Source organism: Eubalaena glacialis, chromosome 6, assembly GCF_028564815.1.
Source record: "Eubalaena glacialis isolate mEubGla1 chromosome 6, mEubGla1.1.hap2.+ XY, whole genome shotgun sequence".
Taxonomy (NCBI): Eukaryota; Metazoa; Chordata; class Mammalia; order Artiodactyla; family Balaenidae; genus Eubalaena; species Eubalaena glacialis.
Window position 1 is genome coordinate 16,883,791 of NC_083721.1, and position 13,313 is coordinate 16,897,103.

The following is a 13,313-nucleotide window of genomic DNA, read 5'->3' on the forward strand; positions in this document are numbered from 1 at the left end:
TGGTAGGTTACCAATGGGAACTTTTGTATTTTCATTCTGATGTTCTATGATTAATCTTACATTTCTTAGATTACGGGCATATTTAAGAGCTAAAATCACTTTTGGGCACATATGCAGTAGTGAAATCAATGCATATCAATTTGGCCACATAACCAGAAATCACAGGGCCTAAAAACCTTTTAATTTTGTGTAATAAACCAGAGCATTTTTTTCCTCTTTGTAGTTTTTAATTTTTTTTTTCAAGCGGAAATGCCTAAATTTTAAAAGTTTTGAAAACTGACTCATGTTGAGTGAATATCCAGACACTCCCAGATAGAGAAAATGTCAAGGCTCCAAGATTTGAAAATTCCTTGCAGCATCTCAATGAGATTGTGATGTCTTCTTGCTTTCACTTGTAACATGTTACCATCTAGATGTTCTGTGGGAACCCCGTCAGGACTAACTTCTGATCCAAGCATGAAAGAGTCGCATAAGAGTAAAACTATTGAGGATAAATCTTTAATTCTGAGTAGCCTATACTTCATTAAAGTACTTATGTGTTAGAATTCTAGTGACGGTTTAAGGGACCCACAGCCTGAAGTTCACTCTTTTTCTGTGTTCCGTTCCCTTAAGTCTCTGCAGAACCCTCCAGGCTGGATTCAGAATGTTTCTGATTCATCCCTCCAACTAGCACTCTTGATGAAAACTGAGAGATACTAGACAGACACAAGATGGCAGTAGCATACCATGTAAACCTTTATGATTTGATCTCAGGGATTAGAGTTGTATTAGAAATCAGAAGTATTTTTTCACGGTTATTTTTATCCCTTTTTTGGGGGGTCAGGGGGTGGGTCATGGACCTCTTTGACAATCAGATGAAAATAAATGGTGGTTTCTCTCCATCCCAACCACTATATATGTATGTACATATAAATTTCTGATGAAGCTCTTCCATAGACTCCTAAGGATAAAAATACCCAATTATAAGTCTGGTTCTATGAATACTAACATATCATCAATTTGAAAATAAATACACAAAAGGAACAGAACGATACAAAATGTTCAGAAATTTAAGTATCAAGGGAAAACAGACTCAGAAGTCCAGGCCAACTTTTATAGCATTTCATCTTCTGTGCTGTCTTTCTACGGAAGACTGATAAACTGGAAACCTCTAAACATTTGTATTGTTTCTTAGCACTTTCCACTATAAGAGTAGAGACACATCAATTAATTTGGTGATTATTTCTTTGTTATTGATGGGTTCTATTTTGTGTGTTTGTTTTTTAATCCCATAAATGATCATTTTACAAAAGTTTGATGGTTTCCTTCTATGAATTATCTGAATTCAAAAAGCACACGCAACTTTTCCTAGGTCCTAAAAGATGTAATTTTTAAAAATTATGAGCTTGTATTCTTTTATTGTTCTTATTATTGTTTTTAAAAATATAGCACAATATAATCTCTGTGGTCTAAGTTATCAACTAGTAATTCAGCAATTCAGATGTATAAATACATCCTAAATTTAAAAATATGTTTAAAATAAAATAAAATTTCAAGCAGAATAACACATGGTTTCAATTAAAGTTTTGTTATTTGGCTCTACAAATCTTAGTAAAAATCCTGAGGAATGAGTTCTAAGTCTGGCACAGGTATGGATAAAGTAACCAGCTTCCATGATTGGTTTGTGCAAACTTGGGAAAAAAAAGAATGGGGGGGGCACAGCTGATTATTCTAGAATTCTGATTCAGAGTTACAACTTTCAAGTTGGCAAGAAAGTATTGGCGATTTCCCAGAAGCAAGCAGCTACCCTGGATTTTACAGAACACCAGGGGGCAGAATTGCTCTTTTCAAGTCTCTGCCCCGAATAAAAATTTAGAAAATTTTGTAAAGAGCAACAGTTGTTGAGACACTAAATATCCACAAACTTTAAGGTGATAATACATGTAACAAAAGAAAAAATGTAATATGAAAAACACATTATACTAGCTTCTTGTAATTTACATAAAGAAAGCGAATATGTTATGGTAAGTTTTTTTTAAAAAACGTGTTTAGTAAGTTACTAGAGGTTCACAGTGAATCATTCTCATATTTTAAAAACTACCTGTGTTTTTTTATGAGTTGCAATAATGGTTATAAAATTTAAAGTTAGAAAAGGTATACTCAACAAGTATCATTTTAGTGTATAATTTTAGGTGAAATTTCATACAAAGTCTAAAATGTATATTGACACCAGATTTTCTCACCTAAAAATACAAATTTTGTTTGTTACACAAATATATCAAAACATCTTATGATTATGGAAAAGATAGCAACACAATATGATGCGAGGACCATACACCTTCAAAACATCAGTATTTGAGAATTATGTAATCTATAATAAATGTTAGTCATTCTAGTAGATATGACACAAAGACATTTTCCTAAATTTATCTGAAAGCGTTAAATCAATAAGTTTATTTATCAGATACCACCATGTAAAATATTTTAAAATTTTTATATTGTAGCAGAGATTGTCAGAATTTGTGTATTAGTATGAACAGTATCCTGAAAAAGTAAATTCTCTGATTGAAGAGCTATACACAGCCCCTATTTTATTTTCACATGGAATGTTTATGAAAATGTAATTTATAACTGAATCACTTTGCTGTACACCGGAAACTAACACAACATTGTAAATCAACTATACTTCAATATAATATAAACATTTTTAAAAATTAAAAAAATGTTATTGGAAGTCAAACAATAAACTTAAAGACTATAAAGAGGGTTAAATTTCTGAGACCTAAAAAATGCTCTCAAGTCCTCAGTTTTGGAGTGTGAAGAGACGGTGTCCATCAGGCCTGGACAATCCTTTAGGTGATGTGAGCTCCAGGGAGCACCAAAGCCCAGCGTTCTGGGACAGGAAGCAACTTCCATCAAGGTGGTTGATGGCCACACAACATTCACCTAACTATTGGGGAAAACCAACAGGGCATTTTTCTTTTCTGCAGGTCCACAGCTACTTCCTTGACTTCTTTTTTTTTTAAACTTAGTTCCCTGACCAGGGATCAAACCCTATCCCCCTGCAGAGTCTTTAACCACTGGTCCCCCAGGGAAGTCCCACTACTTCCTTGACTTTTGACTTCTCCAGGGCACTGGAGGTGGTAATATGGGCAGTCTCCAACCTCTTACCTCAGCATCAGGTTACTTGCTTTACACAGCAGGGATCACAGAAAGATACTGTGCTTTCCTCCACCCTGCAGCCTGGTCAGTGAGTTTGGGACCTCTTTTGGCCATATTCTCACATGGGCAGGGGTTACTTCTGTCAACCTCTCCTCTTTCCACCACTTATTGCAGCTCTACCCCCATCACCAAGGGATAGAAGAAGAGTCTGAACTAAGAGAGGACACGACCTCCTAGTGCACCACTTGTGCAAGCAAGTTTAGGGTGCCTCTGTGGGCCCATATTGGTCCAGGAGAGAGGAAAGCTCTTCCATTTGATGTTAGCATTTGCTCACAAATACCCTTAAACACCTGAGAGGGGGCAATTCCACTTTCCTATCCCTGTCCCTCATCCCCAGCTACATGAGATAGAAATAATGTATTTGCTTGGGTCTGTCAATAATCAGAGAGTATCTGAAAAAATCAAATATAATGTACTTAGAAAGATAGATTTAGTCTAATCAATGCATGATTTATGGTGGGGATAAAAGGTCAGAATATCTGAAAGACAGATTTAGAGTGGTCAGTATAGGATACCTGTATGTAGACTATCATACATAGAGAACTGATAGCTTTGTTTTTTTAATTTTTTTAACAAAGGAGAATTTGTACTTATGCATACCAATGTGCTGGTTTGCCATTTGGTCTGTGGGATGTGAAGGACTTAAGTGAGGAGAAAGAGAATTAGAATTTATTGAGGATATACCGTGTTCTACACACTATGCTATTCATTTTATTCCCTTTATGTTGTGATAGCTTCACAATAACTCCCTGAGGTCCCATCATGAAGCCCACAACGGTTTGGTCTCTATAAGTAGGACTTTAGCTTATTGATTTTTCTTTCTCCTTCCTGTGTTCACCTGCTGTTTAAAAAAAAATTATAAAAAGCCTACTCTATGGTCATTAATGTTGATGGTATAAAAATCATGATCTCTCTCACGTGTGTTGGGTCTTACACAAATGAATATATCTCCATTAGCAGAATTTCTAGTCAGTGGCTGAGAGGGAAATGGTTTTAGGTGAGAGGAAACAGTGTGGGCCAGGATAACACTAACAATACCCGTATCTCTCTAGGCATAAAGTATGGGTGTTGCAAAGGAAGCCGTCAACAAAATGAACAAGCAACCTATGGAATGGGATAAAATATTTGCACATCATATATCTGTTAAGGGGTTAATATCCAAAATATATAAAGAAGTCATAAAAATCAATAGCAAAGAAATAAATAGGGACTTCCCTGGTGGTACAGTGGCTAAGAATCTGCTTGCCAATGCCGGGGACATGGTTTCGAGCCCTTGTCCAGGAAGATCCCACATGCCACGGAGCAACTAAGCCCGTGCGCCACAACTACTGAAGCCCGCGCGCCTAGAGACCGTGCTCCACAACAAGAGAAGCCACTGCAATGAGAAGCCCGCGCACCGCAACGAAGAGTAGCCCCCGCTTGCCACAACTAGAGAAAGCCCACGCACAGCAATGAAGACCCAATGCAACCATAAATAAATAAATAAATAAATTTATTTAAAAATAAGCGTAATTTAAAAAAAAAAGAAAGAAATAATCCAATTGAAAAATGGGCAAAAGACCTGAAAAGACATTTTTTCCCAAAAAGGCATACAAATGGCCAACAGGTACAGGAAAAGATGCTCAATATCACTAATCATTAGAGAAATGCAAATCAAAGCCACAAAGAAATACTACTTCATACCAGTTAGAGTGACTGTTATCAAAAAGACAAGAGATAGCAAGAGTTGGTGAGTATGTGAAGAAAAGGGAACCCTCATGGACAGTTGGTGGGAATGTAAGTTGGTGCAGCCACTATGGAAAATAGTATGGAAGTTCCTCAAAAAATTAAAAATAAAACTACTATATGATTCAGCAATCTTACTGCTAAAGGAATTAAAAACAGTGTCTCGAAGAGACATCTGCACCTCCATGTTCATTGCGGCATTATTCACAATAGCCAAAATATGGAAACAGCAGATGTTGTCAACAGATGAATGTGTCAACAGATGAATGGATAAAGAAGATGTATGGAGTATGCATATTACTCAGTCATGAGAAAGAAAGCTATCTTGTCATTTGGGAAAACATGGATAGACATTGAGGACATTATGCTAAGTGAAATAAGTCTGATAGAGAAAGACAAATACTGTATGATAACACTTATATGTGAAATCTAAAAAAGCTGAACCAATAGCAACAAAGAGTAGAATGGTAGTTACCAGAGTGGGAGGTAGGGAAAATGGGAGATGTTGGTCAAAGAGTATAAATTTCTAGTTATAAGATGAATAGATTCTGGGCGTCTAATGTATAGCATAGTGATTATAGTTAATAATACTATCTTACATACTTGAAAGTTGCTTGGAGAGTAGATCTTGAATGTTCTCACCACACACACAAAAAGAAATAGTATTTAGGTGATATGATTTAGGTGTTACCTGATGCTGTGGTGGTAATCATTTTACAATATATAAGTCTATTAAATCAAGACACTGTATCTCTTAAACTTGCACATCATTATAGGTCAAGTACATATATCTCAGTAAAGGTGGAAGACAATAAAATAGGTGTGTCATGTCTCCACATTAACTGTTTGAACATGTTTTCTAACATCTCGCAGATCAGTAACTAATATGATACAATTTTACCTATTCTAATAGTGAGGTCAACTTAATTAAAAAGAAAAATGGGGGCTTATCTTTTCTCTTTGAGCTTGTGTTCACTCTTCAGTCTCTGAATTCTGACTAAGTCTTTGAAGAATCCCCTTACATCCTAGTTGAGTAACTAAAAAATGCTGTTTCTCACTATCTCCATGAGTTAACATGAGTACAGCTGATGTACAAAACACCCATAATGGTTTAACAGAGCCCAGAACCTTTTGAGATGAAAGAAACAGACTAGTGTTATATGGGTGTTCTGTTTGGATTTATATTAACAAAAAGTCTCAAGTAAGAGCTAGAAAGGTACTTTTCAATTTTAATCCAGTTCAAAACTGCAATATCTCTGTTTAAGACTGAGCATCTCCCTGAATTGTGTTTGCCAGATTTTATAGTTCTAAGAGAGAAAAACATTTACCAAAGATTCTTGGTAAACACTATTTAAATCATTTGGCTGTAAATTTTTCCTTGACATATTTCCAAAGTTTTCCTCCAAAACAAGCGTTTCAAAATAAAAGAGAACTACGTTTAAAATCATGAATAAAAATGAAAACATTTGAAAAAATCTCCGGAGGTCTGAACTCAGATATGCTAATTAGTCTTATCAGTCCAATATGTTTTGCCAAAACAATCTTCTGCTTGATTTTAGTGTTGTTTTTCTGTGAAGATCAGTTTTTGGATATGTTTCATAAAGAACAAGAAAGAACAAGGAAAACAGAATAGAATGAAGAGCTATTTGCATATGATATGACAATGCATGGGATTATTATTTCATTTCAGAACACTATATACAGATTTGGGTACAATTCTAAATGGCGAAGACTGTATGTGGTTATTTCTACTTGAATTTTCATCAAACCTATTTTTATAATTCCACCATGGAATAGATTATTCTATAAACACTACTTTCTTATTCTACCTAGATTCCCACACTCAGAATACTGGTACGTGTTTATGGATGTGAACAAAACTAACCAAATACAATCTGCAAAATTATGGGGAAGACATAGAGAAAGAAAAAAGAAAGCTCAAAGTAGTCATGAAGGTAAGTATGTAAGAGAATGTCCTTGTTCTTGGGAAGTACGTGCTAAAGTGGTCAGGGAATAAGGAAGTGTGATGTCTGCAACTTAATCTTAAAGGTTTAGATTTATATGTATATATTATTATATTATTTATGTGTATATTTAAAGAGAGAAGAAGAGAGGAAGAGAGAGCATGAGTGAGCAAGTTGGCAAAGTGTTAATTGTTAAATATGGCTGGAGGAAGCAAGAGAGTTCTTTGTAAATTTTTAACAACTTTTCTGCAACCCAGAAGTTATTTTAGAATAAAATATTAATGTATAAAATAGCAACATGAAAGAAAAATCATTAGGAGTTGAGAGTAGGAAACAGAAGTTCTATTGCATTTAAATGCTTTGACATTCAATTTCTTCAGAGATGTTCTCTTGGTGAATTAGAACTCTTTTTCCTTTCATCAGGAAAACTCTGATATCAAAAATAATATACAACAAATATAAATCAAATAAACATGGAGCTAACATGATTAAACTGGAAACATGGGACATTTAGCTTCTCGTCACCTTTTTAATCCTACATTGGTCTCTGTTGTAGCTCAGGCTGCCATAACAAAATACTATAAACTGAGTGGCTTAAACAACAGAAATTTATTTTCTCACAGTTGTGAAGGCTAGAAGCCCAAGATCAAGGTTCTGGCTAATCTGTTTCTGGTGAGAACTCTCTTCCTGGCCATCTCACTATGTTTTCATATGGCCATTCCTCAGTGCTTGCATGTGGAGAGTGAGAAAGAGAGCTCTCTGGTGTCTCTTCTTATAAGGACACTAATCCTGTCAGAACACAATCCCACCCTTAGGACTTCATTTCACCTTCATCACTTCCTTAGAGGCCCCGTCTCCAAATATAACCCCATTGGGGTTAAGTCTTGAAGATATGAATTTTGGAGGGAAACAAACATTCAGCCTATAACAGTCACCTTCAAAGAAAACCAGGTTCTCAAGAAACATAGAGAATCAATGCTTTATACTATATGCTAAATTGTTTTTATGGTGTAGAGTACAACTATATGGGATAATATTCCTGACTCCAGCCCATACTTCTCTCAGCAAAGCATCATCCTATATTTTATTGTGACGCTATTTTCTCAAAAGTTTGTAGCAAGTGATGTACACCACATGGTTTCCTTATTCTTGTTTTCTATGACTTGGTTAATATATTTGTTATGATAGCATATTATGAAGTATCATCATGATATATTATGGCTTTTATTTCCTCAGTGTTGATTCCATTTATATTCTGTTTTGTGTTAAGAATTTAGTCATCTCGGCATTATATAGGCTGATTCTAAAAGTTGAAAAACATAAATTTCAATTAAATTGGCATGTCTATGTAAATAACCTTTACAACAGTGTCAAATGGTGTGATATAATTTTGTCTCCTTTTCTACAATGACAACCCCATTGATACTGCTAGGAGAATGTTCAAATCAATTCTCATTTCTTACTGAGTTTCAAATACTCAAAATCATGACCCATTTTTGTTTTCTTCATATCTTTACCATGCTTTTTTTTACTACCTGGGGTTTCTAAATGCTTTCATTTTGTTTTGTTTTTCTTGTTGGAAAAAAGAAACATATGTTTTCTTTGTCACATCATCTAGCTTTTTGCTCATTCTATCTATTGCTTAAAATCCATTCCATTTTTCCTATAGAAGGTCACTGGCTTCCTGTTTTAATTTGGACCAGTAATTTGATATGTGGACCATAATTGCTTATGCAGATGTTTGTTTTACTTGGAGTTTTGGATTGATTTCTTTTATTTCAGGTTTTGATCATAGCCTTGATTTTATCTCTTCTCTCAGTCATGCTATCTATTCTTCAGAGTTTGTTTCTTTGTTTTGCCTGGAGACTTTTCTGCTGAAGTCCATGTTCTTATGATCTGTCTGAACTGGTTACTTTCCAATTTACACAACTATCATCCTGGGTCAACAATTCATAACTTTCTGGGTTGTTGAATTCACCCCTTTATTGATCTAATGTTGTCTTTATTTTTGACACTCCCCCCCTCATTTTGCTGCAGTATATTGTATCAGTTAAGGTTCAATCAGAGAAGCAGAGCCAACATAGATAAAAGAATAAATTATTGGGATCAGACCACATATAATAGTGGGAGCTGACAAAGAAGTCTATGGAAGACTGTTGACGTTGTATCTGGTGGTGGACCTGAAGTTGTCATAGATCTACAAGGTTGGTAGTTAGGGGAAAAAGTTGGATATGGAGTAGAAGAGAGAGCAAGAACAAACTGGAACCTATGAGAAAAAATTGGAATCCACGAGGAAAAACTGGAACCAACGTCTGAGTCTTACCTCCTCCAATCTTGATGATATGAGTGTCCTACAGTAGGAACAGATCTCTCCACCTGGGAGCAACATCTATACCTGAAGCTAAGGAAGAGATCTGGCAGGATCTGAAAGAGCTGTGGGTCTGGCTGCTTCTGCATTCCACAAGGTGATTCAGCAGATCAGTGACAATGTATGTGAGCTGCAAGGTTCCTTACATCTGCTAGTGACCTACAGAGATTAACAGCCACTACTTGGCTTCCGCTGTCCAAATCTTGTGCAATTTATCTTTTGGCCTACCCTCATCCAGAATATATAGGAAACAGAATTCTGGAAGACCTAGTTCTAGCTTAACTAAGTTGACACCATAGAAAGATACCATAGTCTTCCCCTTATCAACTTGACATTCAACTTGAGTTTTTTTTTTTTTAACACCTTTATTGGAGTATAAATGCGTTACAATGGTGTGTTAGTTTCTGCTGTATAACAAAGTTTATAAGCTATACATAAACATATATCCCCATATCTTCTCCCTCTTGTGTCTCCCTCCCACCTTCCCTATCCCACCCGTCTAGGTGGACACAAAGAACTTGAGTTTTTTAACTTACAAATAAAGACATAGAAAAATCATGTTTCTTGCTAACAACAGAACACATGATAACCATCTCACGAGAAGAGAAAACAATATCCCTCTGACCATCTTTGGATAAAGCTCTTTTCTTTTCTAGATTTCACATTCCCTCTTGGAAGCTCTGAGCTTAAATGTTGAGATATAAGGTTAATTACTATTAATTATGTATATTTTATGTTAGTAAGGGAATGAGAGAATAATATTTAAAAATTTTTTTTAATTTAAAAAATCAGTTAATATATACACTAATATATTCATGTTAACGTAATGAAGAATATTCATAACAGTATAGTTCTAATTTCTTCAACTTATGTTGTCATTGTGCATTTTTGAAGATTAGAATGGAATTACCTGTCTTCCTCGTCATAATGTATGTTCTGTAGAAGGAAAGACTATATTGGAATTGTTTATTACTTTATCCCCGAGGACAACAGCTGACACAGAGCAGACATTTAGATAGCATTTGATTAGTATTGGACTGTTTGTGTATGTGTGTATTTGTGCTTATGTGTAAATGTGCACATACCTTGATGTTCCTGGGTGTTTTAAGAACAGCTTTCAAGTTGAATGTTGCCTGAAGAAATTTAGCTACTGTACAGATACGATTTCACATGCAATTTCCCAACATCTACACTAACAATTGTCCCCTCTTGCTCCTTTGTGCCATTTTGGTCTCCAGCTAAAGCCACTTGAAGTTCTGCTGTTTGAGGGTTTCAAGACTGCTTTGATGTGAATTCCCCTTCATAAATATTTTCTTTTTTTTGTTCCTTGGAGCTACCCAGTGAGGTACCCAGAGCAGCTATTATTATTTTTCTAATTTACAAATAAGGAAAGACTCAGAAAAGAAGTCATGTCATTAGTGGTCATAAGAACTCAAATTCAGGTCTTCTATTAGTCCAGTGCTCCTAGCACTATAGCATATTGGTATTTCACAATTTTAAATGTTTACTAATGGACTGAACTTGAATAACACACTAATGGAAACATCAAATGGATTTCCTCTTCCTACAGCTGTGGTTTTGAAACCACATAATATTGCTCAAGGGACAAACTAAATGTAAGTTTCTCTGCTATAGTTCAGTCATATGACACATGATTAGAAACATATAAAAATTACTAATAAAGTTAGTTACTGAAAGCATTTCTAGACATTTGGCATGACCCAGTTTAATGTTTCAAACTGTTTTTGATTTTTGGTCTTTATTGTACAGGATTTAGCTGTTTTTCTGGCCCCTTTGTCACCAATACTGACTCTCTGGGTATGTGCTTCAGAGTTTCTCCCTCACATCTCTGTGGTTTAGAAAACCAAAAGTGGTATCTCATTTTCTCTACTAAAGGACCTTCTTCAACATTTTGAAATGCTGATGACATTTACGGAACACAACCCTGAAAAAATAACCATATGCTTTGGGTTTGTCAAATTCTTACCCAAAGCAAGTGTTCAACATGCAAAGAGATATTTTAAAAATGCCAGCACAGTCATTTTTAATTAGTGGACATTCTTTGTCAGGAAGGTAGGGCTTCACATTTCTTCAGGTATGAAGTTATATATGAATATGTTTTGTCTCTTTCTACTTAAAAAACAAACAAATAAATAAAACCTCTTCATTTTATAATTAGACTAGAGTGAACTTAGCTTCAAATTCTAATACTCAGATTGTTGTCTGGGAACAAGTCATCATTCTATTAAATCTGTTCCTCATTACAAGGGGTATCTATTACCTGAATAAATGCTTTCAAGATCTTTTTCCATGGCATGCCTTTGCCATGAGCCAGGCACCGTGGCATTGTACACCATTATCAGATTATCCAAAGGAGCTCAGAGGGTTCATAACACAATGATGATTTTCTTTATTCTGAAATTTCATTTACCATCTCTACAAGGGAGTACTTAGATTGATTTTTGCTTCATGTGTTTCTATATTTTCAAAATTAAAGGAATGGATCTTTCTTACTGGCTGAACATCCAGAAGCAAAAAGAAAAGTTCATTAAACAGTCTGCAAAAAACAAATTTGGACCAAAACACTTAGTACTAAATCCTATTGTGGTTATAAAACCAGTATTAAGCAGGTGGCCACCGGGAATCTGATTGTTCCTGCTCATGATAGAATTCTGAAATAGATACTAATTGTGTGGTTTTGTCCTCCCTGGGCTCCAGAATCTTGACTGTAACAATCAGGTAAATCTATTTTCTGTAATCAACTTCTCATGTTGAGTTAGTAAGCCTCCATCTTCTCTGTGGTTTGATCCCTTTTGCCTCAGCAAAATTGTTGCATTCTATTTGCCCTAACATGAGTCATTTCCTTGTCTCAAGGCCCTTATTTTAAGTCATGGATGCATAACTATGTATGCATTTGATCAAAGTTTCCTCCCAGTATGATTTTAAAAATCAATCTCTCTCAAGAGAATTTCTGCTTCAGGAAAGATAGAGTATATGTACTCCTACTAAGTACAACTGAAAACCCCAGACATTATATATAAAACAAACATAAGAAGGCTTTGAAAGATGAAGAGAAGAAGGCAGACTAGCTAAGAATCTTGAAACCCAAAGAATGACATGGTAATGAGTTCGTGTGTTTTCTTTTTACCTCATATATCTCAAACTTGGAGCTGAAGAAGCTGGAAACCCAGAAAAGCCAACAGCTGTGGAAACAAAAATTCCCAACAAAAGCCTGCTCTCTGTAGCCAAAGGACCAGGAAAGGGGCAGACTTGCAAGAAAGAAAACTTTTAGATAATAACTGCTCTACTCTGGCCAGACACCATAGAGAAAACTGTGGTCTTACCCCAAACCCAGGCAGCAAAGGTCAAGTGAGGGGCTTAGATTTCCACTCTTGTTCGATTGTGGAAAGGTACCTCAAACTCTCTCTGGGGTGGTGTCAGAGAAGGCTGAGTAGGAAGTTGTAACTTTAATCCCTACTCAGGGAAATGAGTCACACTTGTTGGGCTTTCATCCTCACCTGGAAATACAGAGAATCTCTCCATTTCCTTTCTAGAGGAGAGTCAGGGCTTTCACCATTGTCCACATTACCTTCTCTGTGGTGTCAACGGAGGCCACATGAGAAGCAATAATAAAGCACACTACTCTTCTCAGCCAGGATGATATCAGGGGATGTCTAGTGGGGGAGGTGGAACTCCCACACTCTTCCAACAGTAACAAGGATCGCCTCTCCCCCTTGGATGATAATGGAAGGTAGATGGGGAACCTGGACTTCTATCCCCACCTGGCAGTAACAAGTAGGCATTATCTCCTGTCTGTGCAGAGACAGCCAGCTAAAACAGGCTTCAATAAGACCAGAGTCTCATAACATAATACTGAAAATGTCCATGATTTAATAGAATACCACTCATCATGCCAAGAAACAGGAACATCTCTAACTGAATAAAAAAAGACAATCCATAGATGCCAATACCAAGACAATGAAGATATTACAATTATCTGACAAAAATTCCAATATAGCCTTCACAAAAATTCTTCAACAAGCAATTACAAACAC